Here is a 23,959-nt window from a genome sequence, read left to right on the forward strand (position 1 = left end):
AAATTTCAAATTAAAAATGCTATTACATATATTTTAAAAAATATATATCACTACTGGATATTTAATTATTCAATCTCATTTCCACAAGCTATCACGTACTGTTAATGTGAAAAGTAGACAGAAATGCCTGAGACATAAAAGTTTTTAAGTTATCTACTAAGTAAAAATTTGTATAGCACATTACATTATAATAAGGAAAATATTTTTAGAAATAACAGCAAAATCTAAACATTTCAATATTATAATCATATTTCAAGACATTACAAAAATGTTTAATCTACAAATATTTTAAATTGAAATAACAGCCACAGCAAAAAATCAACTAATATTCACTGACCACTAACTCTCTGCTAAATACGTTTCTTATACTGTCACTAATACTTAGAATAATCCCAATATGTTATCGTCATTTAATTGGAGCTTAGAAAGGTTAAGTAACATGACTAAATTTGCATAGCTAGTGGCAAAACTAGAATATAAGTCTGAATTTGAATCTCACATGACACTATCATTTAAACCATGGTTTATACCCTAATTGTTCTGGTCTTTGGAGGAATTATTATTGATTATCTCAGCCTGTTTCTTCATAGCCTCGCTCTAGCAAAAATGTAGAGTTATGTTAAAGTTACAAAAATTACATCATATATGTAAAGTTCCTACCACAGAATTCCGTACGAAAGTCAACTGTTCAATGCATAATTGCTTGCTTCCATGAGTCTCAAAGGAACTTCTGCCACTATTTGTCCCACTCCCCTTAGCCTTTGATATGTCTCCTCAATTAAGTACTGCACTCTGCTCACTAATTTTATGAGTTGTATTTGTAGCAATACGATAGGAATTTAGAATATGAATCCTAGCTCAACCATTATACAGTCACAGTACGGGAAGGAGAATATAAAACACTGAACTCAGAGCAAGATGGAAGCAAATAGCACTGATTCTAAAAACGCATTAGAAAATGACTCAGGCCTGAAAAATATAGGTTAAGATTCATTTACTTATCTATATAATATTATTAAAGAATCAGCTTTAGCTAAGAGGATATTTTCCAGAATATCTAGAATGTTTACCCCTTATATTTATACATGTCATAAAGAAGTACTTTTGTGATTCCTTTGTTATTTTATTTTTACATTTTCAATTAATCAATTTGTATTAATTACATTATGCTAATAATTGCATAGAATAAGGGGTGATTGATCATGTAACAAGTCATATGAATCATACAATGGAGGGTATATATGTTATATAAAAACCTAGAAAATTTTGTTTCATGTATAAATCTTGAACATAGTAAATACTGATAAATCAAAAATTGTTTTTACATTATTTTACTTTGACAGTGATACTTTACTAACCAGTCACACTTATATCCATAAAAAGATTTCAATGAATAAGAGGATTAGAGGTTAAATGGTATATATTCACAAATCCGCACAAAATCATGCTCCTACGTTATTAAAACATCTTAGTCTAAATTAGAGGGAGTTTAGCTAACTGATAAGCAGGAGAGTGTGGTTTAAGTCTAAGATTTCTCTATATAGGTAATTTAAACATTACTGAGCTTCAGTTTACTAAGTAGCATAAAGGCATTAAAATACATTTCAATTTTCTAGTAAATTAAGCTGTTTGGTTTAAAAATTGACTAATAATCTGAACACAAATATTTTTAATAAATAGTCATATAGACCAAAGTCAATCTTACATCACATGTAACATTTTAATCCATAGTAATATACAATTTTACAAATGCCACTGATAGAAAATTATGACAGATAAGTGATTTCTTATAATGTTTCATAATTCCATGTCAACCACTGGAAATTATAATGAATGATAAACACATTATTTCTGACAAAGAAACTTTTTTCAAATACCAGATATGCTGCTGATCCTCTGATACTTTAGAAGACTAACAACCCAAGATTTTATCTTTGGCAATTTTTAAATGCCAGCATGTTGTCTATCGCTATCTTTATGTGCTACTTTAATACAGTTGTATGCATTCAAAAAAATAATAATGAAATTTAGTTTACTTTAAAGCAGAACAAAATGAAATCATTACAATTTAAAATTAAATTGAGAAGACACTAAGACTGCTCCATTTTAGTATGAATATAGGGAAATATATTTTCTACTCGTAATAATTATATTATTTCAACATTTTCTAATCAGATAGTTTTAATTTTCTTTGTATAAACTTTTTTTTAGGCATTGTAATTGTCTTCCCATTTTGAATGTTATGCATTTGACGGCAACAGAAAGAACTTCACAAGTCAGGTGTTATGTTATATTAAAGAAAAAACTAATAGAATATATTTATTGTAGTAAATACAACAATTTACAATGAGAAATAGTAATAATTCTAAGAAATTTAAATTATAGCCTTAAAATCTCAACCTGGAAAATTATGTATTTCATTTTAAAAATAAACTTTAAATTTGAATATTATGCTTCTAAAATTTTGTAACAGTAAAATTTTTGGTAGGCAGGTTTGGAGACAATGGAGGTCATAATACATACATATATTTAATAAATAATTACAATATAAACTTACCTTTTCTTTGTAAAGGGATATAAAACTAGCATTTTGTTACACTTCTGTAAAATGCAATTGTTATTAAAATTGATTGCGTATGCATCATAAGGTGTTTGAAAAATTTAGGTGAGTCTATGTAAAATATATAGGGTATACATATACACATATATAAATATATATATGTTATATTTATTATATTTATGTTATATATAGAAATATATATAAAGGTATAGTGTATGCATATATGTAAAATATAATATATATTATATATACTATATAATGTAAAATATATAAAATATAAAAATATATGGCATATAAGTATAAATTATATTTTATATTTTAATATAAACTATATATAATATATCTTTAAATATATATTATATATAATATATAAATATTGAAAGCATATTTAAATCAACTTCTGAATCTGGAGGTAAATTCTTACAGAGGTAAAGACTTTTCTAGAGAAATCTGTAGTAAACTAGTAAGCACTTACAGATCATAGAAACTCTCCCTCCAAAATAAGATGTAACTACTTAGAATAACATAGTGTATAAGTACTTCTCTAGAAATCCACAATGTGGCAAATTTAATCACATTTGTTTTATAATGCAGCTTGTATTCTCAAGACACATGTTTTGTGTTATGATAACTCAGTGAAAGGGACATATTCTGCTTTTCCCTTCAATTACCAAGTTTGGTTTGTTGTAAAGTAATATTCCAAAATTAATAAAAGACACATACAGTGTATATCTACATCTATATCTATCTATCTACCTATCTATCTACGTAAATAAATGCTATATTTCACACTAAACAATAAGCAGCTTATTACAAGTATTTTCAGTATCAATAGAAACCAATCATATAAGAATAATACTAAAAAAAAGTGTAGGGTAATACCAAATGATCACTGATATTGATACTTCAAAATAAGTCAAAAGAATCACTAATTGAGAAAATTTTAAAAGCTTTGAAATGAGAGTCACTATCAATAACATTCATTTTAACTCACAGGGAAAATGTAATTCTTATCTTTTACATACCTAATAGCAGCATCTCCAAATTTTAAAGCAAAAATTGAACAAATTAAATGGAGACATAGATTTACTATTTAGAGAATTTAACTCATCCTACTGGGAAAAAGTTAAATTATCTCTCTCTGTTAGTGACAGTCATTAAACATCAGCAGTAATTTTGAAAACTTAGTATAATTAACATCAGGATATATTGGACAAACATATACATTTATACTTAGTAACTAAGAAAATATACACATTTTTCCCAGCATGCAAGGTCCACTCACAAAAATTTATCTCATTCGAGGCTCTAAAGTAAGTTTTAAGAAATTATACATTTACAAAATCACTGGCCACAGATTGTTTAATTTAAAAATCAAGAACACACAAAATTTAGAAACATTCCAACATTTCAATTATGTAGAAATTAATAAATAAACACTTCTAAGTGACTCAAGAACTAAAACAATTTTAATAAAAGCAGAAACAAAAAGTAATGAAAAAACCATAGTATAATAAGATTTGTGTATCTAGTTAAAATTGCAGTAATGCAACTAACGAATTAGTAAAATTAAAGCACAATGGAATTAAATATCAAAGGAGAAAATGGAAATTATGAAATAGGAAATGAACAAAAAGAGAAGATTAATGTAACAACAAAGTGAGCACTGGAAAAAACAATTCCCAAGCCATTAAAATTTTAAAATTAGGATTTATTAAGAAGTAATATAGAAGGCAGATCAAGAAAGTAAAACACATTTTCAAAACAGAGGACAGCAACATTTAGAAAATAACAGATGGAAACTTGAAATCTTTATCTTAATAAATTTGAAAACTTAAACACTCAAGAAAACATATTACTTGTTAAAACTGAATCAAAACCAAAACCCTAAATATTTTTGTCACCTCTATAAAAGCTAAAATGATTTTTAAAAATCAGCCTATGAAAAAAGTCCAGTCCAAGCAGGTCCTAACAGTTTTTATGTAACATTCAACAACAACAAAAAAAATCAAATTTAACACAACTATCACAAAGAATGGAAAGAAAACACAACCATATCACTTTAACCAAATCTCATAAACTTGGTATGATCTCCAATAAAAATAATCTTAAAATTAAAATTATAAGCAAATCTCACATATAAACATAGCTATTCAAACCAAATAAGGATAAATAAGGATATAATCATCTTGAACTATTTGAACTTACTGCAGGATTCTATTTTTTTAGTATTAAAAATGTAAAATAACATAAACAAATTAGCTTGCATATGAGAAAATAAGTAAAAATCACAATAATTACCAAAAAAGATTAAAAAGCTATTTTAATTATTTTTAAAATATCTTACCAAACGTGCAAAAAAGGAAATATTATACTGATAATCCTTAGCTATCATAAAACTTAAAGCAAACACTATTCATAATACTGAACATTTAAAATATTTATGACCAGAAACAAATAAAAGCATTCATTCTCACTAGTGTTATTTCAAATTTTTCTGAAATCACTGATTGATACCATCACATGATAGTAAAGAAAACAGATAAGGAGATAGGAAAAGTCATATCTTTTATTTTAGATGATATAGAAAAAAGAATCCATAGTTATAGAGCTAAAATTCTTTTTTTTGCCTTCTTTGTTTTAATTTTTAACTATAGCTGATTTACAATGTTTGGTCAATTTCTGCCTTACAGCAAAGTGATGCAATTATACATATGTGCATGTGTGTGTGTGTGTGTGTGTATATATATATATACATACATTCTTTCTCTTACATTATTGTCCATCATGTTTCATCATAAGTGATTAGATATAGTTCTCTGTGCCATATGGTAGAATTTCATTGCTCATCCACTCCAAATACAATAGTTTGCATCTACTAACCCCAAACTCCCAGTAAATCCCCCTCCCTCCCCCTTGAAAACCATAACTGTTCTCCAGGTCCATGAGTTTGTTTTTTTTCTTTAGATAGGTTCATTTTGCCACATATCAGATGACAGATATAAGTAATATCATATGGTATTCATCTTCCTTACTTCACTTAGTATGAGAATCACCAGTTCCATTCCCTGTTGCTACAGATGGCATTATTTCATTTTCTTTTATGATTGAGTAGTATTCGATTGTGTACATGTACCACATCTTCTTAATCCATTAATCTGTTGATGGACATTTAGGTTGTTTCCATGTCTTGGCTATTGTTAATAGTGCTGCAATGAACACAGGGCTGCATGTATTTTTTTCAACAAGTTTTGTCTGGATATATACCCAGGAGTGGAATTTCTGTGTCAAACTGTATTTCTATATTTAGTTTTCAGAGGTACCTCTACACTGTTTTCCATAGCGATTGTACCAATTTACATTCCCACCAACAGGGAGGAAGATTTCCCTTTTCTCCACACCCTCTCAAGCATTTGTTACTTGTAGACTTATTAATTAATTACAGCCATTTTGACTGGTGTGAGGTGGTACCTCACTGTAGTTTTGATTTGATTTCTCTATAATTAGTGACGTTGATCATATTTTCAGGTTCCTTTGGATATCTGTATGTCTTCTTTGGAGGAAAGTCTATTCAGGCATTCTGCCCATTTTTCACTTGTTTTTGTTTTTGTTGTTGAGGTGTATGAATTGTTCGTATATTTTGGAGATTAAGCCAAATCTGGTTGCATCATTTAAAACTATTTTCTCCCATTCTCTAGGTTACCTTTTGTTGTTGTTGTTATGGTTTCCTTTGCTGTGCAAAAGCTTGTTAAGTTTGATTAGGTCCCATTGGTTTATTTTTGTTTTTATTTCTATTGCCTTGGGAAACAGACCTAAGAAATCATTTGCATGGTTGATGTCAGATAATATTTTGCCTATGTTCTCATCTAGGAGTGTCATGTGTTATGTTTAAGTCTTTAAGCCATTTGAGTTTATTTTTGTGCATGGTGTGAGAGTGTGTTCTAGTCTCACTGATTTACATGTGGCTGTCCAGTTTTACCAGCATCACTTGCTAAAGAGACTCTTTTCCCCAATTTTATATTGTTGCCTACTTTGGCAAAGATTAATTGACTGTAAGTGTCTGGGTTTATTACTGGGCTCTCAATTCTATTCCATTGGTCTGTATGTCTGTTTTTATATCCATACCACACTGTCTTGATTACTGTAGCTTTGTAATATTGTTTGAAGTCAGGGAGAGTTATGCTTCCTGCTTGGTTTTTATTCCTCAGGATTGCTTTGGCCATTCTGGGTCTTTAATAATTCCATATAAATTTTTGTATTATTTGTTCTAATGCTGTGAAAAATGTCATGGGTAATTTGAAAGGGTTTGACTTGAATCTAAAGATTGCTTTGGGTGGTATGGCCATTTTAACAATACTCATTCTTCCAATCTAGAAGCACAGTATATCTTTCCTTTCTTTGAATCCTCTTTAATTTCCTTTTCAGCAAATAGGTCTTTCACCTCCTTGGTCATGTTTATTCCTAGGTATTTAATTTTGGGGGTGCAATTGTAAAAGGTGCATTTTTATAACCCTTTTCAAATACTTCACTATCAGTATACAGAAACACAACTGAACGTTCATCTTCTATCCCATTGCTTTTCTGAATTCATTAATCAGTTTGAGTAATTTTTGTGTGGAGTCCTTAGGGTGTTCTATATATAGTAGCATGTCATCTGCATTGAGTAACACTTTTACCTCTTCTCTTCCAATTTGGATACCTTTTATCTCTTTTGTTTGTCTGATTGCTGAGGCTAGAACTATGTTGAATAACAGTGGTGAGAGTGGGCATCCTTGTCTTCTTACAGATTTTGTGGGAAGGCATTCAGCTTTTCTCTGTTGAGTATTATATTGGTTGTGGGCTTGTCGTGAATGGCTCTTCTGATGTTAAGGAATGCTCCCTCTATACTCATTTTTGTAAGAGCTTTTTCATGAATGGATGTTGGATTTTGTCAAAAGCTTTTTCTTATCTATTGAGATGATCATGTGTTTTTTTGACTTTCTTTTGTTAATCTGGTGTATGACGTTGATTGATTTGTGAATGCTGAACCATCCTTTTGAACTTGGAATGAATCAACTTGGTCATAGTGTAGGGTTTTTTTTTATATGTTGTTGGATTGGTTGGCTAAAATTTTGTCGAGAATTTTTGCATCTATGTTCCTAAAGTTATTGGCCTATAATTTTCTTTTTTGGTAGTATCTTTTTCTGGTTTTGATATTAGAGTGATGTTGGCTTCTTTGACTATCTTTGAGATAATGCCTCCTTCTTCAACCTTTTGGAAAAGTTTAAGATGGATGGGTATAATTTCTTATTTGTATGTTTGGTAGAATTCACCTGTGAATTCATCTGGTCCTGGGCTTTCATTTGTGGGGAGTATTTTTATTCCATATTCAATTTCATTTCTAGTGATTGGTCTGCAAAGTTGATCTATTTCTTCTTGATTCAGTTTTGGTGGGCTCATTGTCTTTAGAAAGTTCTCCATGTTTTCTGAATTGATAAATTTGTTGGTGTATAATTGTTCATAGCATTCTATTTTTTTTTTTTCTGCAGTGTCCTTTGAGATTTCTCTTTTTTTTTCAGTTCTTATTTTGTTTGAGTTCTTTCTCTTCTATTCTTAGTGAGTCTGGCCAAAGGTTTGTCAATTTTATTTAGCCTTTCAAAGAACCAGCTCTTGGTTTTATTGATTTTTTTTACTTTTTTTGAACCTCAATTTTATTGATTTCCTTTATGATCTTTGTGGCTCCCTTCCTTCTGCTGACTTTAGCTTTTGTTTGTTCTTTTTTTTCTAATTATTTTAGGTGGTAGGTTAAATTGTTGATTTGAGATTTTTCTTCCTTTTTGAGGAAGGCCCCATATTGCTATGAACTTCCCTCAAAGAACTGCTTTTGTGTCATCCCATAGACCTTAATGACACTGTTTTTGTTATCATTTGTCTCAGAGTATTTTTTAATGTCCCTTTGATTTCCTCACTGACCCATTCTTTTTTAGTAGCATGTTGTTTAGTCTCCATGTAGTCAGGTCTATTTTTTTTTTTTTTCTCATTTCTTTTTCTGTGGTTGATTTCTAGTTTCATACCATTTTGGTCAGAGAAGATGTTTGAAATAATTTCTAAACTCTTAAATTTGTTGATGTTACTTTTTTTTTTGGGGGGGGGGTCTTTTTGCCTTTTCCAGGGCAGCTCCCACGGCATATGGATGTTCCCAGGCTAGGGGTTGAATCTGAGCTATAGCCAGTGGCCTACACCAGAGCCACAGCAACACGGGATCCAAGCTGCGTCTGTGACCTACACCACAGCTCATGGCAACGCCAGATCCTTAACCCACTGAACAAGGCCAGGGATTGAACCTGCAACCTCATGGTTCCTAGTCAGATTCGTTAACCACTGCACCATGACAGGAACTCCTGATGTTAGTTTTTTGCCCCAGTATGTGGTTAATCCTTGAGAATGTTCCATGTGCACTTGAAAAGAATGTATAGTCTGATTTTTTTTTTTTTGGATGTAAAGTTCTGAAAATATCAATTAAGTTTTTTATTGTGTCAATTAGGATCTCTGTTGCCTTACTGATTTTCTGTTTAGAGGATCTGTTCATTAATGTGAGTGGGCTGTTAAAGTCTCCTACTCTTACTGTATTTCCATAAAATTCTCCTCATATCTATTGTATTTGTTGTATGTATTTGGGTGCTTCTATATTAGAGGCATACATATTGATGACTGTATTATCCTCTTTTTGAAATGATCATTTTGTCATTAAATAGTGTCCTTTGTCTTTCTTTATGGCCTTTGTTTTAAAGTCTGTTTTCTCTGATATGAGTGTTGCAACTCCTGCTTTACTATCTTTTCCATTCACATGAAATGTCTTTTTCTATCCCCTCACTTTCAATCTGTATGTGTCCTTTGGCCTAAGGTGAGTCTCTTGTGAGCAGCACATTGTAGGCTCTTGTTTTTTATCCATTCTGCCACCCTGTGTCTTTTGAGTGGAGCATTCACTCTTTAGTCATTTAAAGTAATTATTGATAAATATTTATTTATTGCCATTTTAAACCTTGTTTACCAGTTGATTCTATGTTTCTCCTTTGTTCCTTTCTTCTTCTTCTTCTTCTTTTTTTTTTTTTTGGATTGGATTATTTCCTTTTAGTTCATGCTTGCATCCTCTTTTTAGTTTTTGTGAAAGGTTTGTTTGGTTTTGATTAGTAGTTGCACTGTTTTTCAAGTATGATAACCCCTTCCTATATCTGCTTGCTTTAACCTCATAGTCATATATGTTAAAACATATTCTAAAGAAAGAAGTCTAGATTTTCTTTCCTTTCCCACACTTCATGATTTTTATGTCCTTTTATTAACATCTTCATGTTTTACCTCTTATTGTTCCTTGTGTTTATCATTACTTTTACATTTTTTTTTCTTTTAGATCTGCATACTGGCTTATTTAAATGATTACTTTCTAATTGTGATCTCCTCCATCCTATTTCTTTTTACTTCTTTTTCATTTTCAGTATTACTTTTTTTTGGAGAAATTCTTTACTTCTCCTTGTATTTTAAATGATATTCTTGTGGGCAGAGCATTCTAAGCTGCCAAATTTTTCCCTTTTAGAACTCTGAACAAATCCTGTCACTCTGTTTTGGCCTGTAGTATTTCTGTAGAGAAATCAGCTGATAGCCATATGGGGGTTCCCTTAAAATTAACTCTTTGTTTTTCTCTTGCTGCCTTTAGAATTTTCTCTTTAACTTTTGCCATTGTTATTATAACATGTGTTGGTTTGGGGCTGTTTGGGTTCAACTTGTTTGGAGACCTCTGTGCTTCCTGTATCTTGAGATCTGTTTCTTTAGATTTGGAAAGTTTTCAAGCCATAATTTCTTCAATATATTTTTATTTCCCTTTTCTTTTTTTCTCCTTCTGGAATCCCTATTATTAGTAGATTGGACTTCTTTATATTATCCCACATATTTCCTATATTGTTTTCATTTTTTTTTTTTTCATTTGGCTTTCTGTCTGCTGTCCTGATTGGGTGATTTCCATTATTCTATCTTCGAAGTCACTAAGTTGTTCATCTACACTATTAATTCTGCTCTTCAGTGCCTTTAACTCAGCTTGCATATCTGCAAATGAATTTTCTAATTTCCCTGGTTCTTCCTTATATTTTCTAGTTTCTTTCTAAAGTAATCTATAGTACTGTTCTTATCTACTCTTAATTCCTTCATATTTTCTCTTAATTCCTTCAGTACTTTCACTATCTCCTTTTTGAACTTGGTGTCTGTTAAGACTGCAGAGGTCTTTTCCATTGTTTGCTCTTTTAGGTGAATGTTCCTCTTCTTTTAACTGGAAATGGTTCCTGAGCTTCTTCATTTTGCTTATATATATATATATATATATATATATATATATATTATTCTGTGAGTTAAGGGAAAACAACTACTATAGTCTTGGACAGCTATTTATATATGACACTGCCCCTTGGTATTTCATGAGGGCTTATTATTATTATTGTTATTTATTTTTGGCATGAGGGCTGCTTTCGGTTTGGACACTTGCTGTCTCTTTCTTCAGTGTGCATAGCCTGTTATCCCCATGCTGTTGTATGCCCTGCATGTGCTTCCAGCGAGATGGAGGCAATGGGCAGAGCTAGTAACCACTGCCTGATTGCTGGGCCCTTGCCAGTGGCAAGGACCTCAGGGAGGTGGCACAGGCTGCTCCTAGTTTCAGGGCCCTGAGAAGTCACAGTTATCCTCAGGCATGTAGAGATAATGCCCAGAGTGTTTTCTAGTGGCAGCATCAGGGCATGTGTATTCCCAGCAGAAGAAGAGCCACAAATGGAGGCACTCAGTTTCAATGCTTTCCTCTGTGCTCACTGCTGAGGTGACTTGGGCCCCAGATAATGCCTGTTCATGGATGCATAGTGGTGGTAGGCCACATCTACCTCTGGTGTCTGAAATGGTTGCTGTGTTTTCCCCCAATGCCTGTAGGCCATGCAAGAGGTGTGTCATCACTTTTAGCCCATGCAGGAGACACCCCACTGCTCTTAGCCCATGCAACAGGTGCCCAGCCACCTGTAGCCCAAGCAAGAGGTGCCCCATCACCTATAGTCTGTGCAAGAGGTGCATTGATGCCCCTCGCCTGTGCCAGAGGCACCCCACCTTCTGAAAGTCTGTGTGTGCACAAAGATATTCCTATGGTTTTATGCCCCTCATCTTGCCCTCCCTAAGGATGGTGCCTTTCTTCTCCTGCAGGCCCAGTCCTCCCCTGGGTTCCCTCAGCTGTGACAATTTGCTCACCAGCCTATGGTACACTGTTCCTTTGCTCCCTAGCCCAATAGGCTGTCTCCACACAACCAACCCTAGTCCTCTCCCTGGAACTGACCTCCAGAGCCTGAGTCTCAGTGTCCAGTCTTTTGCCCAAGCCTCACAGGGTGTGGTGTCTGGGATGGTGGTACTGATGGTCTTTGTGGCTCTTTCTCTTTGCCTTCCTCAGTCTAGCTGCTGGGCTTTTCTCTGAGGCTTTGAGGTCTGTTCGTCTTGGCTGATCTTCCTCTCAGTTAGGTGAATTCCCATGGTGTGGGTTCCTTTCCTCTTTCACAGCTCTCTCTCAGGAGTGCTAGTCCCATCCTGATTCCTTTTTTTTCCTTGTTTCTCTCTCTCTGTTTTTCCTTTTGTTCTACCCAATTATGTGGAGCGTCTCTTGCCCTTTATGGAGGTTTAAGGTCTTCTGCCAGCATTCAGTAGATACTCTGTGCAAATCATTCTACATGTAGTTTTTTGATGTGTTTATGGGAGAAGATGAGTGTCACATCTTACTCCTCTGCCATCTTGGTCCCACCTTCTCAAACGCATAATGAAACATAGTTGAATATCTGTATAAAAATTTAATACTTTTGAAAATTAGTTGAAGTGTAATTATAGCTATATGCATTTTGAATATCTAATTAAAATACATGATTAACATGGCACTAAGAATTCTAATATCCCTAAGAGGTAAAATCTAAGGAAATGTGTTAACATTTTTACAGAAAAAAAATCATGTTATATATATATATGTCTAATATTTATCAATAACATAAAATTTATATATTTTACATGCTATATATATATTTATCATAAAATTTACTGACATATTAAAGGAGATATTAATAAATCAATAGATACCACATGAATTAGAAAATTTAACAAAAGATTCCACATTTATCAAATATATATTCAATTTAATTTCAATCAAAATTCCAATAGGATTTAGTCAAAATAACAGGAAGTTTATAAATTTTAACTAGTTGATTAAAGGGCCAAGAATTTCCAAGCAACTCCTAAAGAACAATATTTATCAGAGAAATAACAATTAAATATTATTTTTAAAGATGCCATAATTATGTCAATATCACATGACAGTGACATAAACCAATCAATGATATCTTCAACACATATGAATGCAAAATTTAGGATTAATATTACATATAAAATCCCTATAAATCTATCAGAAAATCACAAAGTATCCAGAAGATAAGTGGACACGCACTTAGAGTGGCAATTCAGAGGAAGATATATGAAAGTGCAATTAATTAGAATATGATATCATGTATTTACATATTAAAAGCACAGATCTTAAAATATTTTTTTAGGAATTCACACACATGTGATGAGATGCTAACAAAAGACAAGTAAAAGATAAAAAACAAAATTGAGGCTAGCAGGTCTCTGGGATGGAGAACAGTGGGTTATAGTCAGGGAAAAGGCTACTAGGGACTCCATAAAGATCAGAAAGTTCTGTGTTGAAGCTGTTGGTGAGCTCAAAGATATTTTATTCTTATCCATTATGCATCACATATACATTTAATATATTTTTATGATATGTTTCATATAAAATTGCACAATTAAAGGAATGCCATGGTAAAATATAAGAAGAAGAAAAAAGGACAAAATCTAATATAAAAAGTTTCTGGAGAGAATAAAAAGCTCCAATCATAACAAGCAAACAGCATCACAGGAGTATCTACAAAGGAATAAAACTAAATGACATCACACTTAACATCTAGGGGAATCACAGTGCTCAGAGAAGCAACATTAATCAAACAGTCAGAACCTAGACCCTTATACTCAACAAACTAGCATATATAGGAAGGGAAGATTAAAAACACTTTCAGAAATGCAAGTTTACCACCCACTGAACTTCTAAGGGAGAATTACTATTAAAGGTATGCTTGCACAGTACTAAATTAATAGAGGATTATGAAATATAAGGAATAATGATGAGAAAGCTAATAAACTACATTGTTAATTCTAGCAATTAGTAACTAAAAAAAAAAAACCCATCAAAAGACAATGACAGTAACAAACAATTTTTTTACTTCTTTCTCAGAACCACTATTTAAAAATTTTATATAAATGTCTTAATCTTCATAATTACCCATTGAATAAATTATAATAACAATGATTATTTAATTTTGTGGATGATGATATGAAATTTCCTCTGAAATTTAGTATTTTATTAGATTTAAATAGAACTAATCTTGCAAAAAGTCTGTCATATTTACAGCTTGTATTTTCTACCACTATTTATTCTGTTTTTTATAAAAACAAATGTTAACTATGTCACTTATTAGTAATAAATAATTCATTCAAACAGTTATTTTTAATCTTTATTCACTGAATTTGGGAGGATTCAAAAAATTTAAGTCTACAACTGAAAGAATAAATTATAAATAGATGGTTGGTACAGTTATATGCTCCAGCCAGATCTTGGACCATAGGTACTAATTATCTGATGAAAAATCAAACATATCTCCCAAAATTCATTGTATAAATCATATGTTTTATGTGATATTATTTTTTAATGAGGGTTGAAACTTTTTTTTGTCATACCCGTGGCCAGGGATGGAACTGGTGCCATAGCAGCAACCCGAGACACAGCAGTGACAACCCTGGAGCCTTAACCTACTAGGCGCCAGAGAACTCCCTATGATATTCTTTTATGAGGAAAACTCAACTAACGCCATACATAGAGATTTCAGGCTGCAGACAAAAAACTATATCTCCTGGAAGGATTTGGAAGTGACTTGAAAACAGAAAGTATTTACAAGCCTTCAAAAATCTCCAAAGCCATTTAAAACCAACATAGATAATTCAATCTTCTGCAGTTATTTAACAGGTCTATGCATAATAATTAGGAAAGCAAAAGCAAACCTGAAAAACAACAAGGTTGGTATTTAATTATTATGACATGTAAAATGCAATGACAATCTTTGAGGAATTACAGCCTTGGAAAATGGAACCTTATTAATATTTCCTCTAAAAATATCCAGAATGGGTCAGCTCTTAGTGAATCAGAGCAGAGTACACAGCAGGGATGTGTATGTCACATAGGATATCACATAAGATGAAAGGATAAAATAAGACTGTCCCCTAATGATCAAGAAGGAATGTTTTCTAACCCCTTCTACATGAGAATGTCCTTGGTATACATAACTGAAGGATTGAGAGATAATGCTAAAACTACCCATATATGCACATACACATCCCTACATACAACTAGTAGACTAGATTTTTAATTTTTTATAATTGTTTTTGCATAATAAGGAGAACACATTTTTCTGATGCACTGCTTAGTTTTATAAAGTTGAATGTTACTAAAGTTATTTTCTTTGGTTTTAGATCTATATAACTTTGATAATGTAGGTATCCCAAGTACTACAAGATGCAAAACAGCTATTTTCTTTTTCTCAAAAAGAGTTTCATGTCATAGTTATTTTCTTTTTCTCAAAAAATTTTTCATGTCTTCTGTTGTCACAAAAGTTTGATGAAAAGTCAGTTATTACTTAATTTTGGTATACAAGTTAAGGCAATTTAAGTTATTTCTGTGGAAAAGGTGATCGTCATTCTCTAATGGTACTTGAAACCTGATGAAACCACATGAGTGACAAAAAATGGGGTCTATGTGAAGCTAACTGATTTTGAAGAGTTGGGTAATGAAGGGTGGTTGATAGAATAAAATGTTATTAATATGGCTTCGAGTATGGCATGGTTCCACAGGAAGTGCCAAAAACCCAAAACTATTACTTTGGCAAAGAAGTGCTCAAAACCCAAATTATTAAGTGCCAAAACCTAACTAAACACTTAAGTTATCTAACATTTCTTCATGAAGTATACAAAAAAAGTTTACTTCTAGAGAAGGAGGTATTAACCTAAAGTTCATAAATATCCAAAACTTACAGGAAAATCTTGTGACCTGTGCATGATTTTTTATGCAAAATTTGGTTTTCTCAAGAAAGTGGTAAGTCATGGAAAATATGAAAGTGATTCTGAAAAAGAATGTATTCAAATTCCCTTTGCATGGATAGTGAGTTTGGGGTTGGTGGGTGCAAACTATTACATTTAGAATGGATAAGCAATGAGGTCCTACTGTACAGCACAGGAAATTATATCCAACCAATTGGGATAGAATATGATAGAAGGTAGTATGAGAAAAAGAATGTATATATTTTTATTACTGGGTCATTATGCTGTACAGCAGAAATTGACACAACACTTTAATCAACTATACTCCAATAACATTTAAAAGATTCCTTTTGTAATACATATCTTTGTCAAGTAGCAAAGGAATAACTTGCTAAAATCTGGATTATTCTCTGTAAATGTGAGAGGAAGGATGATACTTTTTATAAGGTAAATCTCTCAAAAGCTTACTAATGAGGAATATCTACCTATTTATCCATCTATCCATCCATCTCTCTACCTAATCATCCACCTACCTACCTAATTACCATCTATCTATCTGTCATCCATCTCCTATGGTCTTCTTTCAGTCCTTTCAGTATTTTTACATCCATGCTTTTCCAGATCAATTTTATTTTTCCATTTGACAATAATTTATTAGTAAGTATACCAGATGGAAGAATTTTGGGTTTTGATTATCATTCAGTATGGCAAATCTAATATTTTCTAAGGAAGCACAGCTTCCATTTCAAGCCTCTGCTTGTTAAATGATTCAAATAGAACTCCTGCTCTTAGCTTAACCTGGAACTTAATGCATTATAAAAATTAAATTGCCTCTATAAACTAAGTATAATATTTTATCAATGAAAAACATTATTATGGGTAAATATAAGAGGGGAATACCTAGGAAGTGACTCTTAGTTTTCTTAGACTGAGATAGTAGGAGAAAAATATCATGAAATATACTTAAGTATCTAAATCCATTCAATAATTATTTTTACGGTTCTCAAAAAGTTTGAAAACATGCTAAGTTTTTTACATTTCCTAAGTTCATGCATGAAAAAGGAAATAGTTATCATGGTAATTATACTTATAATTCTTATACTTAGCAATAATAAAAGAAAGATGTTACATGGGGTGTAGAGAGAGTAAAAATGACAGAACACTGAATTGTGTAGCTCAACTTTGAGATAAAGAAGGTTAAATTGAAAAGACACATAAACTCAGGACATATATTTTGGAGAAAAAAAAGTATAGGTGTGCTTTTATTGATATCGAGATTATATACTCTGTATTTGGAAATCTAATGATATATCTAGAATAAAGGAATGCTTCAGATATTTCAATATGAATCATCTCTAAAATATGCTTGAGTGCTCCTTGAGTGTTTATGTGAGCATGTTAAGTGATATGGATCACTACATCTTAGCATAAGGTGTTTTTGTCTCTATCTTTTACTTTTAGAAGATAGTCTCCTTCTAGTTATAAACTGCACCGATGCATATTCTAATCTTCTAGTTTAATTTCTTGCTTTGCCCACTTAATAGCATTATTTATTCAACTTCACAAATGTGTGAAACTGGACAAATGGGGACAAATATCAACTCCTGATTTCTGATCCAAGCTCAGATCTAGAGATATAAGTAAATGAATGAATGAATGAATGAATGAATGCTAAATTAAAGCTGATAAACAACTAAAAAGCAGGGTAAAGAGAATGATTAAGATTGAGGAAAAGCAGCAACCTCTGGTAACAGAAGTACACCACCATGGTCAGAGAAAGGTACAGCTTTTCTCCCTAGCACACTGTAATGGGAAGATCACTACATGCTGCTGCTCCTTCTGGATAGAAAAGTGATGAAAAAGTAGCATTGCAGTTATTATTATGTGCAAGCAGCAGTGTAGGATGATTCTTCTTCTCCTTCCTTTAATGCCCTGAGGATTATAGCCAACTAGGGAGAAAAGAAAGCGCTTAATGTCTGTGATTCCCTGAATCACCTAATGGAAATGAAACAAAAGAGGGTAATTGAGACTGTAGCTATGTGAAGTTTCCCACCCAACAGCAGCTTTATCATGAACTGCATGTAGGTGAAGTGTCTTAAGTCTTAAACCATTGCATTTTTTACTTACCATTTATACTATTTTTAATATAAATATAGTTTTATTACAAATAACAAGTGCTGGAGGGGCTGTGGAGAAAAGGGAACCCTCCTGCACTGTTGGTGGGAATGTAAACTGGTACAGCCACTATGGAGAACAGTTTGGAGATACTTTAGAAAGCTATACATAGAACTTCCATATGACCCCGCAATCCCACTCTTGGGCATCTATCCGGACAAAGCTCTACTTAAAAGAGACACATGCACCCGCATGTTCATTGCAGCACTATTCAAAATAGCCAGGACATGGAAACAATCCAAATGTCCATCGACAGATGATTGGATTCGGAACAGGTGGTATATATACACAATGGAATACTACTCAGCCATAAAAAAGGATGACATCATGCCATTTGCAGCAACATGGATGGAACTAGAGAATCTCATCCTGAGTGAAATGAGCCAGAAAGACAAAGGCAAATACCATATGACATCACTTATAACTGGAATCTAATATCCAGCACAAATGAACATCTCCTCAGAAAAGAAAATCATGGACTTGGAGAAGAGACTTGTGGTTGCCTGATGGGAGGGGGAGGGAGTGGGAGGGATCGGGAGCTTGGGCTTATCAGACACAACTTAGAATAGATTTCCAAGGAGATCCTGCTGAATAGCATTGAGAACTATGTCTAGATACTCATGTTGCAACAGAAGAAAGGGTGGGGGAAAAAACTATAATTGCAATGTATACATGTAAGGATAACCTGACCCCCTTGCTGTACAGTGGGAAAATAAAATAAAAAAAATAAATAAATAAATATAGTTTTATTTATGATATTGTGCCAATTTCTGCTGTACAGAAAAGTGACCCAGTCACATATATATGTTATATATATATATATTTATATATATATACATACACACTCTTTTTCTGAAATTATCTTCCATCATTGTCTACCTCAAGAGGTTGGATAGTTCCCTACTCTATAAAATAAGATCCCGTTGCTTATCTATTGTAAATGTAATCATTTGCTCGCTATTTACTTATTCTTTCCTTCAGAATTTTAATAGAATTTTTTTTGTGTTACAAGCCACGTATCCCATTTTTTAATTCTTTCTGCTATTTACTACTTCTAAGGACATCATATTGTAATATAGGATCTTCTTCTCTTTTTTTCTTTTTAGGGCCACACCTGTGATATATGAAAGTTCCCAGGCTAGGGGTTGAGTCGGAGCTGCAGCTACCCGCCTACACCACAGACACAGCAAGGCAGGTTCCGAGCAGCATCTTCAACCTACACCACAGTTCACAGCAATGCTGGATCCCCGTCACACTGAGCGAGGCCAGGAACTGAACCTGCATCCTCATGGATACTGAGTGGATTTGTTTCTGCTGTGTTACAAAGGGAACTCCCAGGATTTTTTAAAATTTAAGTTCTTTTGTTATCTCTGCCAGGCCCCTGTAAATTTTGTATTACTGTCTTAGCTTCTCATTAACCACTGCTTATAAAAATATGATTAAGGAAAAAAAAAAGCTTCCTGCCAAACAATTCAGTTGAATTAGCAGAAAAAGAAACTTCCTCTTAGGAAGAGAAAGTTTCTTTGTCTTAGGTAAAGTAACTTCAAATAGAATAATAGGATAATAGAACTTGAAAGAAGTGGTGTTCTAAGCATAGTTCAGCTATAAGACATTTACATTATAAAAAGTCAATTTTTCTACATAAAAGATAAACAGGGATTTTTTTTCTTTTTTTTTTTTTTTGAGGAGGAGGAGGAGGAAAGGAAGCTGGCAGCTGGTGCTAAAGAAAGTTATCTTAAATGGCAAGGGTGATAACAAAAAACAGCACAGGAAAACTGGGTAGAAATTACCCTTTACGTGTAACGGACATCTAACATTAAGACAGTCATATGTAGTATGTAAGTTTATTCTTGCCACATTGTTATCACCTGAAGTCCCATACCTGCGATGAAAATCATTTTCATCAGTAGTCTTGTTTTAATGGTATTTAGGTAGAATAAATGAAGAGCTAATCAGGAGATAGTAAAGAGGACAGAGAAGGAAATTTTAAAATGGAATTTAAAATAAGCTGCAAAGATAAACATCACATGATATCACTTGCTTGTGGAATCTAGGATACAAATGAACTTATGGCAGAAAAGAAACAGACTCACAGACTTTGAAAAATGTAAGGTTACTAAAGGGGACAGGTGGTGGGGAGGGATGTACTGGGAGTTTGGGATTGGCATGTGCACACTGAGATACATGGAATGATTGATCATTGAGGACCTGCTATACTGCACACAGAACTGTACTCAATATTCTCTGATAATCTACATGGGAAAGAAATGATCATAACCTTGTAAATCAACTATACTTCAATAAAACTTAAAAAAATAAAAAATAAAGTAGGCATCAGTTGTGAAACAAGACTGTACAGGAACTAACCATTACAATACATCCTAATGTCCATCCCAATAATACTGAATCCTTCTAAATTCAAACTAATATTAGAGAGTTAGAAGATCTCAAATTTCATTTGATTGTAGTTAAAGTTTTATTATTTTGACATAAAGAATATCTACGGATTGTTGAAGGTTTGAAGTGATATGAAATGTATCTATTTTATAAAGGGCTGTTTAATTTTCAAAAAGAGTTTTCGCTTGTCTCTAATGGAATGACTAAATTGATCTGAAGAAACAGTATGGCTATCAACTATATACTCTGTTTATCCCCTCAGAACCTTCTTTTTAAAAACGGCATTCCCCCCAGTTTATACATCTTTATGTAAGTATATTCAAAAAATGTTTTTTTCTAAACCTGGCATAACCAAATATTAATTGGATCCCCTTTAACTTTTTCTAGATACAGTTGATAAATCTTTCTTAGAATTTACACATGAGGGGTATATCTGTTTTCTAGGGTTTTCATAATAAAGTACCACATACAGGGTAGTGTAGACAATATACATTTATTTTCTCACAGTTCTGGAAGGTAGAAGTCTGAGATCAAGAGCTGACGTTTTCTGAGCCACCTCTTTTTGCCTTGAAGATGTTTTTCTCCCCCTTTCTTCACATGGTCTTTCCTCTGTAATTCTGTGTTCTAATCTCTTCTTATAGGAACATACCTCATATTCAACTGAGGCCACCTTATGGACCTCATTTAACCATAATCACTATTTAATGTCCCTTATCTCCGAATCACATTCTGAGATACTGGGGGTTAGGATTTTAGTACATAAATTTTGGGAGACACAATTCAGCCCATGAAAGGGGATGTATGAGACTAGTTCATCTTAACGGTTTTAATTACTCAGTTTTCTAAGGTAGCGGGTTTGGAACTTACAAATTCAGTAGGGGAATCTGTACTTATTCTTTTAGTAGAAATTACTGCATCTGGAGAGAAACTTTAGTATCTTACTTGTTCTCATCTGATTAAATTTCAGGACTACTGTGAAGAGGTTCTGAAATTTCTACCACACTGGAGAAGTGAATACTCCATTCAGTCGGTGATATTCCTGTCGTGGAAGTTGCTTGCCAGCTCTAATTTTGAATGAACACATTAAACACAATGGCCAAAATATCAATTCAAAAAATGTGCTCTCCATACTGTGTGTGCCTATTTCCCTGTGTGTTCTGACCTAACTCACAAATACTTACACACAGCTGTCTGTAGCTTCTGCTTTGCCACAGTAAAAGAATCTTATTGGAGTTTCCATTGTGGTGCAGCAGAAACGAATCCGAGCAGGAACCATGAGATTGCATGTTCGATCCCTGGCCTCGCTCAGTGGGTCAAGGATCCAGTGTTGCCATGAGCTGTGGTGGAGGTCACAGATGCAGCTCAGATCTGGCGTTGCTGTGGCTGTGGTGTAGGCCGGCAGCTACAGCTCCGATTGGACCCCTAGCCTGGGAACCTCCATATGCTGGGGGTGTGGCCCTAAAATGACAAAAGACCAAAAAAAAAAAAAAAGAAAAAAAAGAAAAAAGAATCTTACTTAAAATCATCAATTTTTTTCTACTGGTCTATCTTTCCTTCAGCTCTTGCTCCCCAAGACTGAGACATGGAGGGACCCTTTTCTCTTCACCATACAATTCTTATGTTAGGAATTTTAAAATGTCCTTAGAGTTTTCACTTATGTATAGACTTTATTTCCTAATTTCAACACTGAATTTTTTTAATATTTTGCTACTTTTGTAAATTGTGTTGAAAATTTGCACTTATTATTCTCCAAAATTCCTCCTCCATAAGACTTATTTCTACTTGGATGTTTAAAGATCCTCCCCCCACCAAAATGATAGTATTCAGGTCCTTAATTTCTAGTCCCCTCCCCCAACAATCTCTGAGAGTTTGAAATTTAGCAAATGAACTTTGTGACATGTAGCCCTTAAGAGTTAACACAAAATCATCCTCAGTATAGTGTAAATCCTTACTTTTTTTTTTTTTTTTTTCTAATGAATGTGTCTGACTTAGGTTTTGATTACTGACGCAACCACTTCAAGAGGCATCCACTCCAAGGATGACTATCTAGAAAAATGCACCCCAGCAGCTGGACTAGATAAAGTACCACGCCACCTCCCTGCCCTGAGGGTCCTTTGTTTTAGAAATCCTGATTGATTTCGATAACTGATCATTTGGGCCACCTGATTTTTCTTTCCCGACACTTTAAACTCCCACTTTTGTTTTAAATTTAGCAATAAAGCGTGAACCCACAAAACCCCTAGGCTGTCACCCTCAACCCCAATAAATGTAGACCCTCAAGCCAGTGTTCTCTCTTACTAGTTCTCACTTTGATTCTCTCTCACTCTCACCACTCCCTACTCCCAACCCTTTGCTGTGTGGCTCCAGCTCTGCTATGTAATTTCTAAGCCCTATAAGCAACAAATCTTTATTTTTTCAAATAAATTTATGGTATTGCTGAAGGGTATCTTGCAGTCATAATAAGAACCAGAAGGGCTTGCCCAGGCACAATACTGGCTGTTAGTAGGATAAGACAGGTACAACACAAAAGGAAACCTTGTAAATAAAACTAAAAAAAAATCTATATCAAAAAATCATTATCAGACCATATAATATTCCTTTAATGGATCACTTCTAAGTTTTAAATATTGTTTAACTGAATGTATACCATTTACAATCTGGTCCTAACCTTTTAGTCCCACTTACATTATCATTCCACCTTCTTCAATTCAGCTTAATTCAATTAATTCAATTGATGTCAATGTTCCTTTTTTTCCCAAAACATATTTTATGCTTTCCCTCCTTGGTGTTTTTATCATGCTGTTTACTTGATCTGGAATATCATTTTCTTTCATTGTTTCTGTCAAACATTTTTATATACCTCAAAGTCCCTATTTAGGAAGCTTCACAGCAAGTTTCTAGTCCATTTTGAATAATCTGAGCCTAAGGCCCCAGGCACATATATACTAGAGAAATATTGAGCTATTCTTATTTTCATAACTGGAAATCAGGACAGCAGTATAAGCCATTCAAAGAAATAGTGTTTAAACTCTACCAATTACTCTCATCGTATTTGGCTTCACTGATCAGTGAATTTGCATGAGCCTAGTATTCAGAAGCATCCTGCCCTTGTTTTTTTTTTTTTTTTTTTTTTTTTCTGTAGTCATAGTTTTGAATGTTTTTATTAAAGTATAGTCGATTTACAATTTTGTGCAAAGAGACTCAGTTATACACATAAATATATTTTTTAAAAAATATTCTTTTTGGAGTTCCTGTCATGGCGCAGCAGAAACAAATCTGACTGGGAAACATGAGGTCGTGGGTTCATTCCTTGGCTCCACTCAGTGGGTTAAGGATCCTGTGTTGCTGTGGCTCTGGTGTAGGCCAGAAGCTGTAGCTCCAAATGGAGCCTTAGCCTGGGCCCTAGCCTGGGAACCTCCATATGCCGTAGGAGTGGCCCAAGAAATGGCAAAAAGACAAAAAAATAAATAAATAAAAATTAAAAAATTAAATTAAATTAAACAAGAGCAACATAGAACAGTAAGAGGCACTCCACAGCCACTAATTACATTTTTTTTCTCTTGAATGGTTTTAATACACATTGTTATCACGTTAATTTGAGTAAAGACAGTTCTGGAGGTAAGATTTGTATATATCTGAATAATTAGAAAG

At 33.2% G+C, this 23,959-nt stretch overlaps 1 protein-coding gene across 5 annotated transcripts in view; it reads left to right on the top strand.

Moving 5' to 3' along the window:
* Positions 1–21,425, top strand: part of CYLC2 (cylicin 2) — a 47,989-nt gene extending 26,564 nt beyond the window's left edge. For 2 of the 5 annotated variants that reach the window (XM_085003725.1, XM_085003731.1), the window contains exons 7-9: positions 14,394–14,719; positions 20,571–20,617; positions 21,276–21,425. The gene's annotated coding sequence lies outside the window, so the exon portion shown is untranslated. Of the gene's footprint in view, positions 1–14,393; positions 14,720–20,527; positions 20,618–21,275 lie in introns of all 5 variants that reach the window. The other 3 variants (XM_085003718.1, XM_085003736.1, XM_085003714.1) reach the window with 2 other exon arrangements.
* The last annotated feature ends 2,534 nt before the right edge of the window (positions 21,426–23,959 follow it).

The sequence above is a fragment of the Sus scrofa genome, chromosome 1, assembly GCF_054392235.1.
Source record: "Sus scrofa isolate SSC_HxYL_T2T_F1_AM1 chromosome 1, Sscrofa_HxYL_maternal_Yorkshire_Landrace_v2.0, whole genome shotgun sequence".
Taxonomy (NCBI): domain Eukaryota; kingdom Metazoa; phylum Chordata; class Mammalia; order Artiodactyla; family Suidae; genus Sus; species Sus scrofa.